The following is a 15,464-nucleotide window of genomic DNA, read 5'->3' as shown; positions in this document are numbered from 1 at the left end:
TCGGCGCGTCTCCCGTGCATCCTTCTGCAGTGCTGGTGCGCGCGCGTCTCTCCCCCAGGGCGCGCGCGCGCCACTCTGTGAGATTTAAAGGGACAGTACCCTTTCTATTTGTCACTTGTTGGTCCCACCTTATTTAAGCACCTCACTTCCCTTGTTCCCTGCCGGATCTTTGTGCTATTGCCCTAGAGAAAGCGTACCACTACTTTGACTACCTGTGCTACCTGACCTGTAAGCTACGTCCCCGACTTCGTACCTAGCCGCCAGCCCTTGACCTTCTGTTACGTCCCTGACCACGCACCCAGTCTCCAGCCTCTGACCTTAGCCCTACCATCAGCCCGACAGCTTGCCCGCTCCCCACCTCCCGGTTACTCCTCTCTGTGCCAAGTACCACCTCGGCCGCCCGCGTGGTCAAGTCGTACCAGCGGAAGCGACCTGGACGTCGCCTGCCGCAGCAAGTCCATCCTGCTTCGCGGCGGGCTCTGGTGAAGACCAGCGGCGTCTTAGATTCCGCTCCCTGGTGCGGCTCTCTAGGTCTGCCACGCGGTGCTCAGCGGATCCACCTCCAGTCTTCTCCGGTGAGTGTTACAGTGACCACATGCAGAATGAAGTTCTACTACAATAAACCACTCGATCTGAGCTGGTGGTTCAGAGAAGTAGAGTTGAAGGTATTCACTGAGATGCGTAAGATATCTGGAGGTATGACATAATGACTACAGGTACACTTTAATTACCGCCCACCTGTATGGGCCTATTGAACTAAAAGTGTTCTTGAATCCTTCAGCAAACCAATCTGCAGTTTGTAATTCAACTGTTCAAAGTCCAAGAGCGGCCAGAGAAAGTGGCCATTGTAACGATCAGAGCCACATGAAGGAAACAGCCCCAGAAGCCAAGGGGACTAAATGGTGAAGAAGGCTGCCAAGGCTGCAGTGCTCCTGTTCCCCCACAGTTATGGTACAAAGTGTAAAGGTGGATGGGCAATGTGGAATTTTCTGGTTAGGTCTCTTGCAGGAACCAGCGATGCATGCTGAGAGAAACCAATGGAAGAAGAAAGAGGTGGTACAGGGCAAAGACCGCATCCGGAGAGTTGGTAAGAAAATGTATGTGCCAGCAGTCTTGTACCCCATGGTAACATATATGACCCCATACACTAAGCAAAGGGGAGCTATGTGTGTGGTAATGTCCATACATTGGGTGGCCTCAGGATTCAACAAGGCAGAAAGGAGGTTTGTACAGACGTCATCATTTACATCTGTTATGACCTAGGTAAAACAATAAAGGTACCTGACCAACACGCTCCATAATCATCTTACCTGTTTCAGAGAATATGAGTAGACTTCATCTAACTGCCTGGGGGGAGCCAATATCAGTGTCTCATTGTCTGATTGTACTGATCCCTAATTATAGATACAGTAAAGTATACAATTAAGAACCTTTTGTAAAATTGTACCTAGTTCAGATTCTGTAATTGTCACCCATTTCTTCAAAACCTATGCAGGAAATAAGTGAGGAAAGAGACAATTGCATATGATGATCCTGTATAGATGTATCTCTGATAACTGTTAAATCTATGTCTGTGCATAACCATGGTTGTTCCAAGGGGAAAGATAATCACAACGGATTGTTAGGAGGTGACGTTGTATGAGGAGAATCAGTAGGTGAACATGTACAAATAGTGGGATGAGTAAATGGTAACTATCGTAAAATATGGGATACTTGGGGATATGAAGCTTAGAATCTGATTAGAAGGGAATTAAACTGGAGATGGAAACATTAGTCAAGACACGTCTTCCCATACTCACTTCCATTACCGAACCTACAAAGGAACCCAATCCGCCCTCTAGAAGTAAACGTGCAGCCCCTGCTGGGAGTTTTTGATCCCTTTGTGTATATTAATGTTATAGGAGTCCCAAGGGGGGTCCCAGATGAGTTTAGAGCTATAGGTCAATTAAAAGCCGGAGTTGAGTCAATAATATCCCAGATTTCCATGAGTAAGATTAATTATATCTATTATAACCAACAGAGATGAATACATTTCCTTGTAAATACTCTTAAAGGTCAAGCCGAACAACTAAGAGACACATCCGCTATAATATTCCAAAATGGTACGGCATTAGATATGATGTATGGTGTAATAGTAAAAAGGGGGGTATGTAAAATGTTTGGGGAGACTTGTTGCACATATACTTCAGCCAATATAGGACCAGTAAAATAACCATACTTTTAATTCTAATAATCTTGCTTTGTTGTGTGTTGTGTTTTGCCTTGCCTAAAGAAGAAGTGTGAGACGACCGTCGAGAATGCCCCGCCAGTGATGACAAATGTGGACTTTGAGACTACAGATGAAGCTTATACCCCATTACAGAGCTTCAATGCCATCTATAACACCAGTGACCCATAGGGACAGCATCTGACTCCATATGTGTACAGTCTGAGGCTAAGGGGGTCCATGGACAAGCCATGGGTTGTCTAAAGTACAGTGAAGCGTTCGAAAAAACACATTGGGGCAGATGAGTTAGGATGATAGAAATTAAGGAAAGGGCAAATGGTCATTTTAGGGGGGACTGTGATAGATGTATATGTGTGTATATATAAATTTTATATACTGTATATGTAAAATGCCCATTTAGGATGAGGACTCAATACTTCGCTGTTACTTGTCCACTCCTTCCCCATCTGCTCTCTCCCTCCTCGCCCCCACCATCGTGTAGAGGAATTTTCTGACTACGAGGACAATCCTACTCATCCATCTGCTCCTTCCGGTCTCACCCCTCCCATCGTGTGAAGTTTTTTGAACAAAGAAGCCCGGGAAAGGCATAGTAGGGGGGTGGGAACTTATGTTAAGGACAAAGGTGATATAAGCTTGAAGGATTTGAAATAAAGCTCAGTGAAGAGCATACAGAACACAGAAGCATTTGAAAGTGACAAGGGCTCTGTTTGATTTACTTCTATATACTTTGGTATATAGATTCTGTATACAGATTTGGCCGGGAGTAAGATAGTTACAAGAGCACTGATAAAAATCCATATCAGGTGTTGAATGTCACTTGAGATGAAGTGGATGACCGAGTGAACCGATCATGGCTGCTGGGTTGATGGTCGCGACACGACTGCTAGCTGACACCGGGAGCTCAGACCTCTCGCTGCAACTCCGGCTGGCACACACACCTACTCTGCTGTGACCTCTGCCTGCGCCTGATGAATTTAGGCCTCTGCCACTCCTCTATGCTCATCCTGGCAATACTCTTCCTGACATACTTATTGCGTATATGAGGGGTGTACAATACGCTTCATTACACTTAAAACAATATTTGTCTAGAACAGCAGCAGGTGTGTACTATTGGCTGTCCTTTCAAAGTATCTAGGCCCTTGACAGATTAACAAGTACAAAATAGTACACTACTTAGATGTAGGTATACGGTATGCACTGATTAGGGCAGAAAAATGCGCAACAATACACCTGAAAACTCTGTATTTGTAAAACACCAGCCGGTGAGTACTATTGCTTGGACTTTCACAGTATGTAGGCCCTTGCCAGATAAACAGGGACAAAATGGTACACTACTTAGATGTATGTATGCGGTATGCACTGATGAGGGCAGAAAAAATGTTTTTGTTATGTTATGCATGGTTGTTAGCTTTGTGTCAGTTTTATTAATAATCTCAGCAGGTGAGATGTTCCCAATGGGACCTTAAATCCATACCCCAGATGTTTTATTGGGTGGAAGTGCTGGCGCAGTAATGTACCAAAACTCCTAGGAAGCAGAGGCGCAGGATCACGTGAAGAGTGCAAAAAAGTAGCCCTGTTACATGTACAAAACACTTTTCTCTCCTTATTGAATTATCTCAGTTCTGCTACGGTCTCTTTGACTATGCCTTTTTCTGGGTCTTAATATGTTTATGTAGTGGCTCAAAAAGAAAGTGAAAATGCTATATTCTTCCCACTGGATTCTATTAAATGGGGAAACTGCTGTTGGTTCAACTACATATTAATATTACTGCTGTAAAATTAATGGCATGCCCTTTTTTGGGGGGGAATTACAGTTCAAAATATGGCTATGAACATGAATGCATTTTTGTCTGGAAATGACCCAAGATATTGTATGATTGTTAACAGCCAAATAACAGCTCAAATGACATTAAAAGAAATGTCTCAGGTGCCAAGTTGGTTGAAAATAGCTGTTTGGAAGAAAAAACTAAACAAAAAAATTAACCCATAAAATTATGGCTTAAAAACTAATGTGTAAAATGAGTGTAGGTTTAGAAACTTTCTAAAGGTGACCTTTTGTTTTCTATTATATTTTTAAATTGCTGCAGTTTAAAAAATAAACCATAAACTTCATTCCACTGAAGCCTCCCTGTCACTCATAAAAAGTGAACATATGGCTTGTTGTGGAAGTCAGTATAATTACACAGAACCTTAGCAAAGGAAGGTAGAAATAGGCCCATTTAGAATATACACATAATTACCTGTAACTAAGAGAGTGCATTAAGCTGACACCTACTATAAAATGTTTCACTTAGTGTTATTATGTAAAATAAAAAACAACTTTCTTGTCAACATTTTCCTTTTTATTTACTGTGAACATTGTTGCCAAAATAAAATGGAGTGCCTTTAAAATGCAACTTTTATACATATATGTTAAAATACATTATCACCAATAAAACCTAGTACCGTATATATACACTGCTCAAAAAAATATAGAGAACACTTTTTTTTAACGCTGTCCAGGCATGCTGGGAGTTTTAGTTTTGCAACACCTGGAGGCACCCTGGTTGGGAAACACTGCTCTATATGGTCACTGTATTTGGGAGGGGGGGGGGGGGGGGGGGTGAGATAGTTGTGGAATCTTGGTTTGTATATAGTGGATTTTTATTTAACAACAGTATAGGGGAATTATCCAGTCACTAGTCGCTTTGTGGTATAATGATCCTTGTGTGGTGGTATTATGTGTCCCTTATATAGGTGAATAATTGGTAATAGGTAATATGTGTAAGTGCGCACGTGTGTGTGCTTTTTCGGGAGTGGGCAGCATTTAATTCTTGGACCCAGGCAGCACAATGTCTTGGGCCGGCCCTGCTGTCAGCCTAGTGTCCAGAGCATGGAAGCGCTACCAGGAGACAGGCCAGTACATCTGGAGATGTGGAGGAGGCTGTAGGAGGGCAACAACCCAGCAGCAGGACCACTACCTCGGCCTTTGTGCAAGATGGAGCAGAAAGAGCACTGCCAGAGCCCTGCAAAATGACCTCCAGCAGGCCACAAATGTGCATTTGTCCACTCAAATGGTCAGAAACAGACTCCATGAGGGTGGTATGAGGGCCCGACGTCCACAGGTGGGGGTTGTGCTTACAACCCAACACCGTGCAGGACGTTTGGCATTTGCCAGAGAACACCAAGATTGGCAAATTCGCCACTGCCATCCTGTGTTCTTCACAGATGAAAGCAGGTTCCCATTGAGAACATGTGACAGACGTGACAGAGTCTGGAGATGCTGTGGAGAATGTTCTGCTGCCTGCAACATCCTCCAACATGACTGGTTTGGCGATGGGTCAGTAATGGTGTGGGGTAGCATTTCTTTGGGGGGCCGCACAGCCCTCCATGTGCTTGCCAGAGGTAGCCTGACTGCCATTAGGTACTGAGATGAGATCCTCAGACCCCTTGTGTAACCATATGCTGGTGCCGTTGGCCCTGGGTACCTTCTAATGCAAGACAATGCTAGACCTCATGTGGCTGGAGTGTGTCAGAAGTTCCTGCAAGAGGAAGGCATTGATGCTCTGGACTGGCCCGCTCGTTCTCCAGACCTGAATCTGATTAAGCACACCAGAGGACGCAAGGAGGTTCCCTACCTTCCTCCTCAGCGTCCGATCGGCGAGATCCAGGCTGGAGTAGCAGAGCACTGATAACACTGATCAATGCTATGCTATGGCACAGCATTGATCAGTGTCTGCAATCAGAAGATTGCATGTTATAGTCCCTTATTAACAGAGTTAATAAATGTGATTTCACCCTTTCCCTAATAAAAGTTTGAATCACCCCTCTTATCCCATTTAAAAAAAATGTGTAAAAAAAATAAATATAAACATAAGTGGTATCGCCGTGTGCGTAAATATCCAAACTATAAAAATGTAATGTTAATTAAACCGTACGGTTAATGGCATACATGAATAAAAATTCTAAAGTGCAAAATTGCATTTTTTGTCACTTTGTATACCCAAAAAAAGTATAAAAAAAAGATCAAAAAGTCCCATCAAAACAAAAATGATACTGATAAAAACTTCATATCACAGCGTAAAAAATTAACCCTTATACCGTCCCGTATGTGGAAAAAAAGTTATAGGGGTAAGAAGAGGACATTTTTAAACTTACAAAGTTTCGTGCAAAATGTTTCATTTTTAACAGTAGTAAAACAAAATAAAACCTATATAAGTTGGCTATCATTTTAATTGTATGGACCTACAGAATAAATATAATGTGTCATTTTTACGGAAAACTGCACTGAGTAGAAAGGGAAGCCCCCAAAAGTAACAAAATGGCGTTTTTTTTTTTTTTTTGTTTTTTTGTTTTTCAATTTTGTCACACAAAAATTTTTTTTGGGGGGGGTTTCGCAATAGATTTTTTGGGTAAAATGACTGATGTAATCACAACGTAAAATTGGAAGTGCATAAAACAAGCACTCATATAGGTCTGTAGGTGGAAAACTTAAGGCGTTATGATTTTTAAAAGGTGAGGAGGAAAAAGCTAAAGTGCCAAAACGGAAAAACCCTGAGTCCTTAAAGGCGTACTCCGCCCCTAGACATCTTATCCCCTATCCAAAGGATAGGGGATAAGATGTCAGATCGCCGGGGACCCCGGAGATCGCTCTGCACGTAATGACGGGCAATACAGGGCCCGGAGCATCGTTACGTCACGGTGCCGGAGCATCGTTACGTCACGGCTCCGCCCCTCGTGATGTCACGGCCCGCCCCTGTCAATACAAGTCTATGGGAGGGGGCGTGGTGGTCGTCACTCCTCCTGCCATAGACTTGCATTAAAGGGACGGGCCGTGACGTCACGCTGCTCCGGCCCCTGTATCGCCCGTCATTACGCACAGAGCGAACTCGCTCTGTGCAGTAATGATGGCGGGGTGCCGCAACAGGGTTCCCGGGGCTCCCCAACATCGGGACCGCAGCGATCTAACATCTTATCCCCTATCCTCCTGACGAAGCGCATTGGCGTGAAACGTGCGTTGGGGTAGGTGCAGGTAACTACATGGCTCTGTTGTGGTAATATACACTTGTCCTTTTCTCTGACTGTTGTTGCATTTGTACTCAGTTTATTTAGCTTTACTGCATTGTCTGCATTTCTTCATTTGAGTCCCCTGTTTATGCAACATTTGTCAGTGTTCTTTTCATTCAAATACCCTTCACTTTGAGCCTGTATGTTCCTGCCTTTTCTTCCAGCTGTGTACACTGTGCTTTTTAATTGCTATGATGCATTTTTTATATGATTATCAACAAATAAACTTTTGTAAAGTTTCATACATTCTTGTTGCTGACGCTTTTGTTGTTGGTGTTGGAAAGGGGATAAGATGTCTAGGGGCGGAGTACCCCTTTAAGGCATTCTATATATATATATATATATATATATATATATATATATATATATATATATATATATATATATATCCCCTCCAAAGTAGCATCAATCATAGTTTGTCCTCATAGTGATACTATATACAAATCAAAGATGCAGGGGCTAGGGGAGGGTTAAACAACCTTATTCTAAACAAATGGCCTAATGCAACCTTTTTGGCAAGTGGTTTTACTGCTCTCGCCCTAAGGCTAGGTTCACACTACAGAAAGTCCGGCCAGACAAAATACGGATGAAAATTCTGAATTCACCAAGCGTCAAATCAGTTGGCGCTAGGACCACGTGGACATTGGCATCCCCATAGACAGCAATTTCTGCAGAGTAGATTCAGCTTAAAGAATGAGTGTGATCATTCTTTGGTCAAAGGAATTTTAACAGTGGAGTATTCACCTCTGAAAAACTGTAGTGTCCACTGTGCAGCAAAATCTCCTTTTGCTGCACTGAAATTTCCGAATTAATTAATGAAAATGAATTAAGTTTCTTAGCGGAAATCCAGAAAGATATTCTGTATTGTGAACCCAGCATAATTTTCTATGATGCCTTGACCTATCTATGCATTTTCTTTGGTAGTGATACCAAATTCTTCCAATGAAAGAAAAGGCTTAAAGGGGTACTACATTGGAACACATTTTTTTAATCAACTGGTGCCAGAAAGTTAAACAGATTTGTAAATTATTTCAATTAAAAAATCTTAATCCTACCAGTACTTATCAGCTGCTGTATGATCCACAGGAAGTTCTTTTCTTTTTGGATTTCCTTTCTGCCTGACTACAGTGCTCTCTGCTGACACCTCTGTCCGTTTTAGGAGCAAATCCCCATAGAAAACCTATCCTGCTTTGGACAATTCCTGACATGGACAGAGGTGTCAGCAGACAACACTGTGGTCAAGCAGAAAGGAAATTCTAAAGGAAAAGAACTTCCTGTGGATCATGCAGCAGCTGATAAGTCATGAAAGGATTAAGATTTTTTAATAGAAGTAATTTACAAATCGTGTGCAAAAAAAAATATATTGCCCGGACCTTCCAAGGTAGTGTAGTTTAATTATATGAACAATAGGTAACTGGGTCGTACTCCAATATTAATTCTATGGTTATTTATTTAAAATGTATAGTGCATTATTCCTCACAGGGCCCTTGTGAGAAGAAACACATATAATGGATATACAAAATTAGATATATAAAATTAAAATATAGAAATATTATAAAAATGTATCACTGGCATATAGAATAGCTCTATGTAGATGAATTCATAAATCGTCTTTAGAATATTGTAAAGGTATAGATGTCCTTTTGTATGATAATTAAAAGTCAAAGTGGATACTCTGTTACCGGTCCTGAGTGATGTGGCTGTGTCAGCTCCCGTGCCCGGATGGCGGTCAACGGTCCTAGATGGTGCTGTGGCTTTATCTTTCAAGATCCAGGTGTTATGCGGTAATGGTCGTCCCAGGCTAGTGGCACTGGCAGGTGCCGATGGTGAATTCGCCGGGAGGCCGTGCGCTGGCAGGCGCTGCTGGAAATTTGTCATGAGACCATGCGCTGGCAGGCGCTGATGGTATCGATCTCCTCACCGCTGGACTTGGAAGCCGGAGACTGCACGCTGGGTAGATGGAACTTGCCTCGTGTAGATGGCGTGTGACGTCAGCTTGAGCCAATTCCCCACGCATTAGTCGACCTAGACTAGTGTCCGGTCCTGATTTTACCTGGTCAGCTCCGGCTCAAGCTGACGTCACACGCCATCTACACGAGGCAAGTTCCATCTACCCAGCGTGCAGTCTCCGGCTTCCAAGTCCAGCGGTGAGGAGATCGATACCATCAGCGCCTGCCAGCGCTTGGTCTCCTGACAAATTTCCAGCAGCGCCTGCCAGCGCACGGCCTCCCGGCGAATTCACCATCGGCACCTGCCAGTGCCACTAGCCTGGGACGACCATTACCGCATAACACCTGGATCTTGAAAGATAAAGCCACAGCACCATCTAGGACCGTTGACCGCCATCCGGGCACGGGAGCTGACACAGCCACATCACTCAGGACCGGTAACAGAGTATCCACTTTGACTTTTAATTATCATACAAAAGGACATTTATACCTTTACAATATTCTAAAGACGATTTATGAATTCATCTACATAGAGCTATTCTATATGCCAGTGATACATTTTTATAATATTTCTATATTTTAATTTTATATATCTAATTTTGTATATCCATTATATGTGTTTCTTCTCACAAGGGCCCTGTGAGGAATAATGCACTATACATTTTAAATAAATAACCATTGAATTATTATTGGAGTACGACCCAGTTACCTATTGTTCATATAATTAAACTACACTACCTTGGAAGGTCCGGGCAATATATTTTTTTTTGCACATATTTTGTTATTTTTTGCAACTGTGGTATAGTTGCATGCCCTGTTGACCTCAGGCAGTGTCTACACACCAATTGTGAGCTGCTCTTGCACCCTTTTTTTTTTCCTAATTTACAAATCGGTTAAACTTTCTGGCACCAGTTGATTTAAAGAAAATTATTTTTTTTTTCCAGTTGAGTACTCCTTTAAATAGGGAATAAAACCCCCATTCTCCTCTATATTTCCAGGGATAAATAATGCATTAGTGCTAAATTAAATCAGCTTAAGCGTTTTGACACTGTGAATGATGCAGCCACAGAGCAACTGCAGAGCGAGCTCCCTGCTGCTGCCAGGGTAGCTCTGTGTGTCAGCTCGTGACTGCTGGTGGGAAATCTGGACACACAAAGCTGCAGGCAGCAAGGAGCTCGCTTTGTCGTAGCTCTGTGACTGCTATCAGCGCATCCACAGCATCAAATACGCTATGGATGTACTGTGTGTGATCCTACCCTTAGTGTGTAAACATTTCACCTGTAGACACTATATATAGTAAAGTGGTGTCACCTAACACAACCAAGCTTGGTCCAGAGAAAAATAAATGTAAAAAAAAAATATTTTAGGTTAGTGCTTATAAATCGATTGTTAATAGCAGCAATATCACAAGAATATCAGTCCATTTTATTCTGTATAAACAGAAACAGGGCATGTAGTACCATAAGCACCAGCAGTTTGAATAGTGCTTGTAAGGGTTTGTAATACTTAGAATGGCAAAACTTGCCCTTTACACTTTGTATAATGCCTAAACATCATCAGTAATGCCATAAGTGTCAACAATGTGGTCAAAGCTGTGATCATTGTTGCCATTTTACGACACCAGGTCATTTCAACTACTGACTGCTACAAGAGCATTTCTATACTTTTCAATGCACAATCTTTACTGCAAACAAATGAACATCAGGGTGCATATTGTGAGCACATGTTGGAAAGAGTTATGTACCCTGCCAGGCACAGCTCTTAATGCTGAGCAATTTGAGCCACGCTAGATGCAAATCAGTAAAATGTGAATGTGTGATTGGCAGGGCTTGTTCTGCAATCCGGAATTTACATGAACATAAAATAACCTCTGAGGTAATATTTGCACATTTATGAGGCAGCATTTCTCGCTTTATGGCATTTAGGTGTTTGATTACCAAGGAAATAAACATTTTGATTCCTTTGAGGAAAGTCAGACCCCATTAGTTCTTTAAAAGAATGCTGTTTTTTGTCCTGATCTCTTGGAAAATAAAGGAAATCTGGTTCCGCAGTTCAGCTAGGAGTGCACAAAGGGATGTAATACTGTGAGCAAAATGAGGTTGTAAATAAAGTTGAAGGACTAAAGGAAACGGCATATAAGAGACCAGGTTTGTCTAGGACTTTGTGTAGGACAGTACACCTAAGTTTTTGACATCAGGGATATTTTTGGCAGAAATCTGTCAAGAACTGGACCCACGTCTTCATATTTTATTGAATTTCCTATACATAGGGATAACACTGGATACTTTAAAAAAAATCAAGATTTAGTTAGGGAACAAATGAATTCAAGGACTAATGAATATTTAAAAACAGTTTGGAAAACAACAAGAATTACACAAAAGCATTGATTTCTAATGTGTTTTCCCTTAGTCCTAACAGCAGCACAATAATAGGATAATTCTACCCTGGTGAACTAGTATATTAGATGGAATTTTTTAAATACAATTAACACTAATTTACTACGTGTAAAAAAGGTCAACTTGACTCCTCACACACTGTTTTTATTAAAAAGAAGTAACCTAACTAGAGCAGGAAGCTTGTGATGCTGTTAGGACCAAGGGAAAACAGATTAATGTTAGAAATGCTTCAATTATATCCAAACTAACAGCTGAATAATTGGGATTTGGCAATAAGTGACCCCATAGGAATGGTCTTCTTGATTGACAAAACTCTAAATTGACCACCAGAGAGCCGTCTCATCTGAGATCGGAAATTCCCAGTAGGATCAGACTTTCTTCCGCCCAAGAGATGAACTCGGCTCTAGTAGAGTGACTAACAAAATTAGGTAGATCACAGTTCTGACCATTGTAAGGCAGTGTTATAGCCTCCACAATCTATACATACAGAATAAGAGAAGTAGCTCTTAATTTTCTCAGAATAAAATAATTAATCATCTTCTGATGACTTCACTCTGGGCCGTATAGCTCTAAAAACCATAGGACAGACCTAGGAAGTTGAGATGAAGAGGATAGCACAATGGAAAGTCACCTGATTATCTGTTTACCAAAGAAGGAACTTTAGAAGTCACATTATCAAAATACAGAAGGGGATACAATGTACAGAACCATTGGAGATAAAGGTTGGAGTTTCCCTTTACTTCTTTTTGGTAGATATTATGGAGAGGAGGAAAGTAAACTTTAGGTATAAAATTATGTAGGGCCTCCTTTAAAGGCTCAAAGAAAGAGGAGCCTAAATCTCCTAGCACTAAGTTTAAAGGGGTACTCCGGCGCTTAGACAACTTATCACACGCCTGCGGCCCCGTGGTCGCCGGTAATCAGACCTGGAGCGAACATGCTCCGGGGACTGATTTTAACTGGGGTGCTGCGTGCAAGATCACGGGTGTCCCCAGCGGCGGCACCCCCGCGATCAGCCATCTTATCCCCTTTCCTTTGGATAGGGGATAAGGCAAAAGAATTTGGACAGCACAGGGATTGTACTTACCACCATGTCATGTAATGTTATTCTAGTACTTCCTTCCAGCACTAGAGCCTTATTACTTATAATACTCCCTCACAACACTGGAGTGGAGCCTTATAACTTATAATACTCTATCATAGCCCTAAAGCATTATAACTTATACTCCCTCACAGCCAGGGGTCAAGTCCTGGGGAAAAAGTGTGAGAACTCACCCAAGAGTTCCACTCAAGGGCTAGTCCTGCAGGACTGCTGCTAATAGGAACGTTGTTCCTGCTGTTAAAAAAGTCCAGGAACTCAGTTCCCATGTGTTCCTGCAGGACTTGAGCCCTGCTCACAGCACTGGAGCCTTATAACCTTTAATACAAGAACTTTTCTCTGCCTTGCTCCATCCTGCTCCCTCCCTGCACTGATGCGATATAAGATATATTAGTCAACAATAGGTGGTTGGGACCAATTCAGATTTTAGCTTTGGGTTCCCATGGTTTCTAGTTATGCCTCTGTTTTGACTCAGTTTGGCATGAACACTTTGAGGGAGGCTTGAATATCATAGCAGACAGTAGGGTTAGGTTAATATCTGTCCATTACTTGATCCTTCCTATTTCCTTGAAAAAAGGTTGAGATTATGTGACACCCTGCTAGTTTGGCACTGATGAGTTTTTTAACCTGAAGCAAAAATGAACATATCATATATGGTTATGAATTCCTTATAGGCATTTAGAGGGGTCTTTTTAGGATAATCCTCCTTCATAGGATAATCCTCCTGGGCAGTGGGGAAAACAATAAATTTGGGGGGCCCCCTGCGAGACCTGCTGGGGGAGCCCTAAGCTCCTCCCCCACAATGTATGCCACACCCATGCCAATGTACCCCACCCATACCAAATTACTCCACTCATACTGATATGCACCACCCATAGGTAAGCATTTTCTATGGACTTATAAAGAGCATTTGTAAGTAATACTTACATTTGTTTTTTTTTAATGTCACTGTAGTGTACAATATATAACGTAGATAAAATAATACAATTATCTATGTGTTACAACCTAAGTAAATAAATAAGTGAGGACTCCTCTGTGCATAATACAACCACACTATGCACTCTCTGAATATAATTCTGCCACACACTGCACCCTCTGAATATAATACTATCCCACACTGTGGCCTCAGAATAAAATACTAATATACACTGTGCACTTTAAATATAATACTACCACACACTGCTAACTCTGCATATAAAACTAACACACACTGGCACTCTATCTTTCTTCCTGACACCAACCTCAGCTTAGCTCTGCTCTGCCCACTGACTTCATTCAATGCGGTTAGTAAATACTACCACACACTATAGCCTCAGAATATAATACTACCATATATACACTGTGCCCTTTAAATATAATACTACCATACACTGTTACCTCTGCATATAGAACTAACACAATCTAGCACTCTGTCTTCTGTCTTCATGTTGTGGGGATTCAGTAAGCTACTGTCTGAGCTACTGCAGATTTTTACTGTAACTTTAGACGCTGTGATCGGCATTGATAATGGCATCTAAAGGGTTAAATGACTGGCAGCGTCAGGATCGCCGTAAGCAGTGAGTGTCTGGCTCCTGATGGTAGCCGACACTTACTACTCTGAAGCAAGCGCAGCTGCTTTGCTCTCTTCAAATCCACTTAAGGCATCGGGGCGTACGGGTACGCTCTGTGTTCTTAAGTACCAGGGAACGAGGGTGTACCTGCATTCCTGCATCATTAAGAGGTTAACACACAGATTAACCCCTTCCATATTAAAAGTTTAAATCTCCCCAACCCCCGTTTTCCAAATCTATATTTATAAAACTCAATGGCCCTGATTTACTAATAGTGGAGTGTAGGTTTCTTTGTAGGGCTCATTTTTTGCGCCATGATCTGTACTTTTTTTTGATACCACATTTGCATATAAAAAACTTTTAATACATTTTTTATAATTTTTTTTTTAATAAAATGTATTTAAAAAGTAGGAATTTTGGACTTTTTTAATTTTTTTTCGTTCACGCCGTTCACCGTACGGGATCATTAACATTTTATTTTAATAGTTCGGACATTTACGCACGCGGCGATACCAAATATGTCTATAAAAAATGTTTTTTACGCTTTTTGGGGGTAAAATAGGAAAAAACGGACGTTTTACTTTTTTATTGGGGGAGGGGATTTTTCACTTTTTTTTTACTTTTACTTTTACATTTTTTTACATTTTTTTTTACACTTTTTTTTTACACCATAGGGGACTATTCATAGCAATACCATGATTGCTAATACTGATCTGTTCTATGTATAGGACATAGAACAGATCAGTATTATCGGTCATCTCCTGCTCTGGTCTGCTCGATCACAGACCAGAGCAGGAGATGCCGGGAGCCGCACGGAGGAAGGTGAGGGGACCTCCGTGCAGCGTTATGAATGATCGGATCCCCGCAGCAGCGCTGCGGGCGATCCGATCGTTCATTTTAATCGCAAACTGCCGCAGATGCCGGGATCTGTATTGATCCCGGCACCTGAGGGGTTAATGGCGGACGCCCGCGAGATCGCGGGCGTCGGCCATTGCCGGCGGGTCCCTGGCTGCGATCAGCAGCCGGGATCAGCCGCGCATGACACGGGCATCGCTCCGATGCCCGCGGTTATGCTTAGGACGTAAATGTACGTCCTGGTGCGTTAAGTACCACCTCACCAGGACGTACATTTACGTCCTGCGTCCTTAAGGGGTTAAAGGCCCATGCAAATCAATGGGAAATGTATGTTCCTACATAACT

This window comes from Hyla sarda, chromosome 5, assembly GCF_029499605.1.
Source record: "Hyla sarda isolate aHylSar1 chromosome 5, aHylSar1.hap1, whole genome shotgun sequence".
NCBI classification, from domain to species: Eukaryota; Metazoa; Chordata; class Amphibia; order Anura; family Hylidae; genus Hyla; species Hyla sarda.
The sequence above is the reverse complement of the archived record's forward strand: the minus strand, read 5'-3'. Positions refer to the sequence as shown.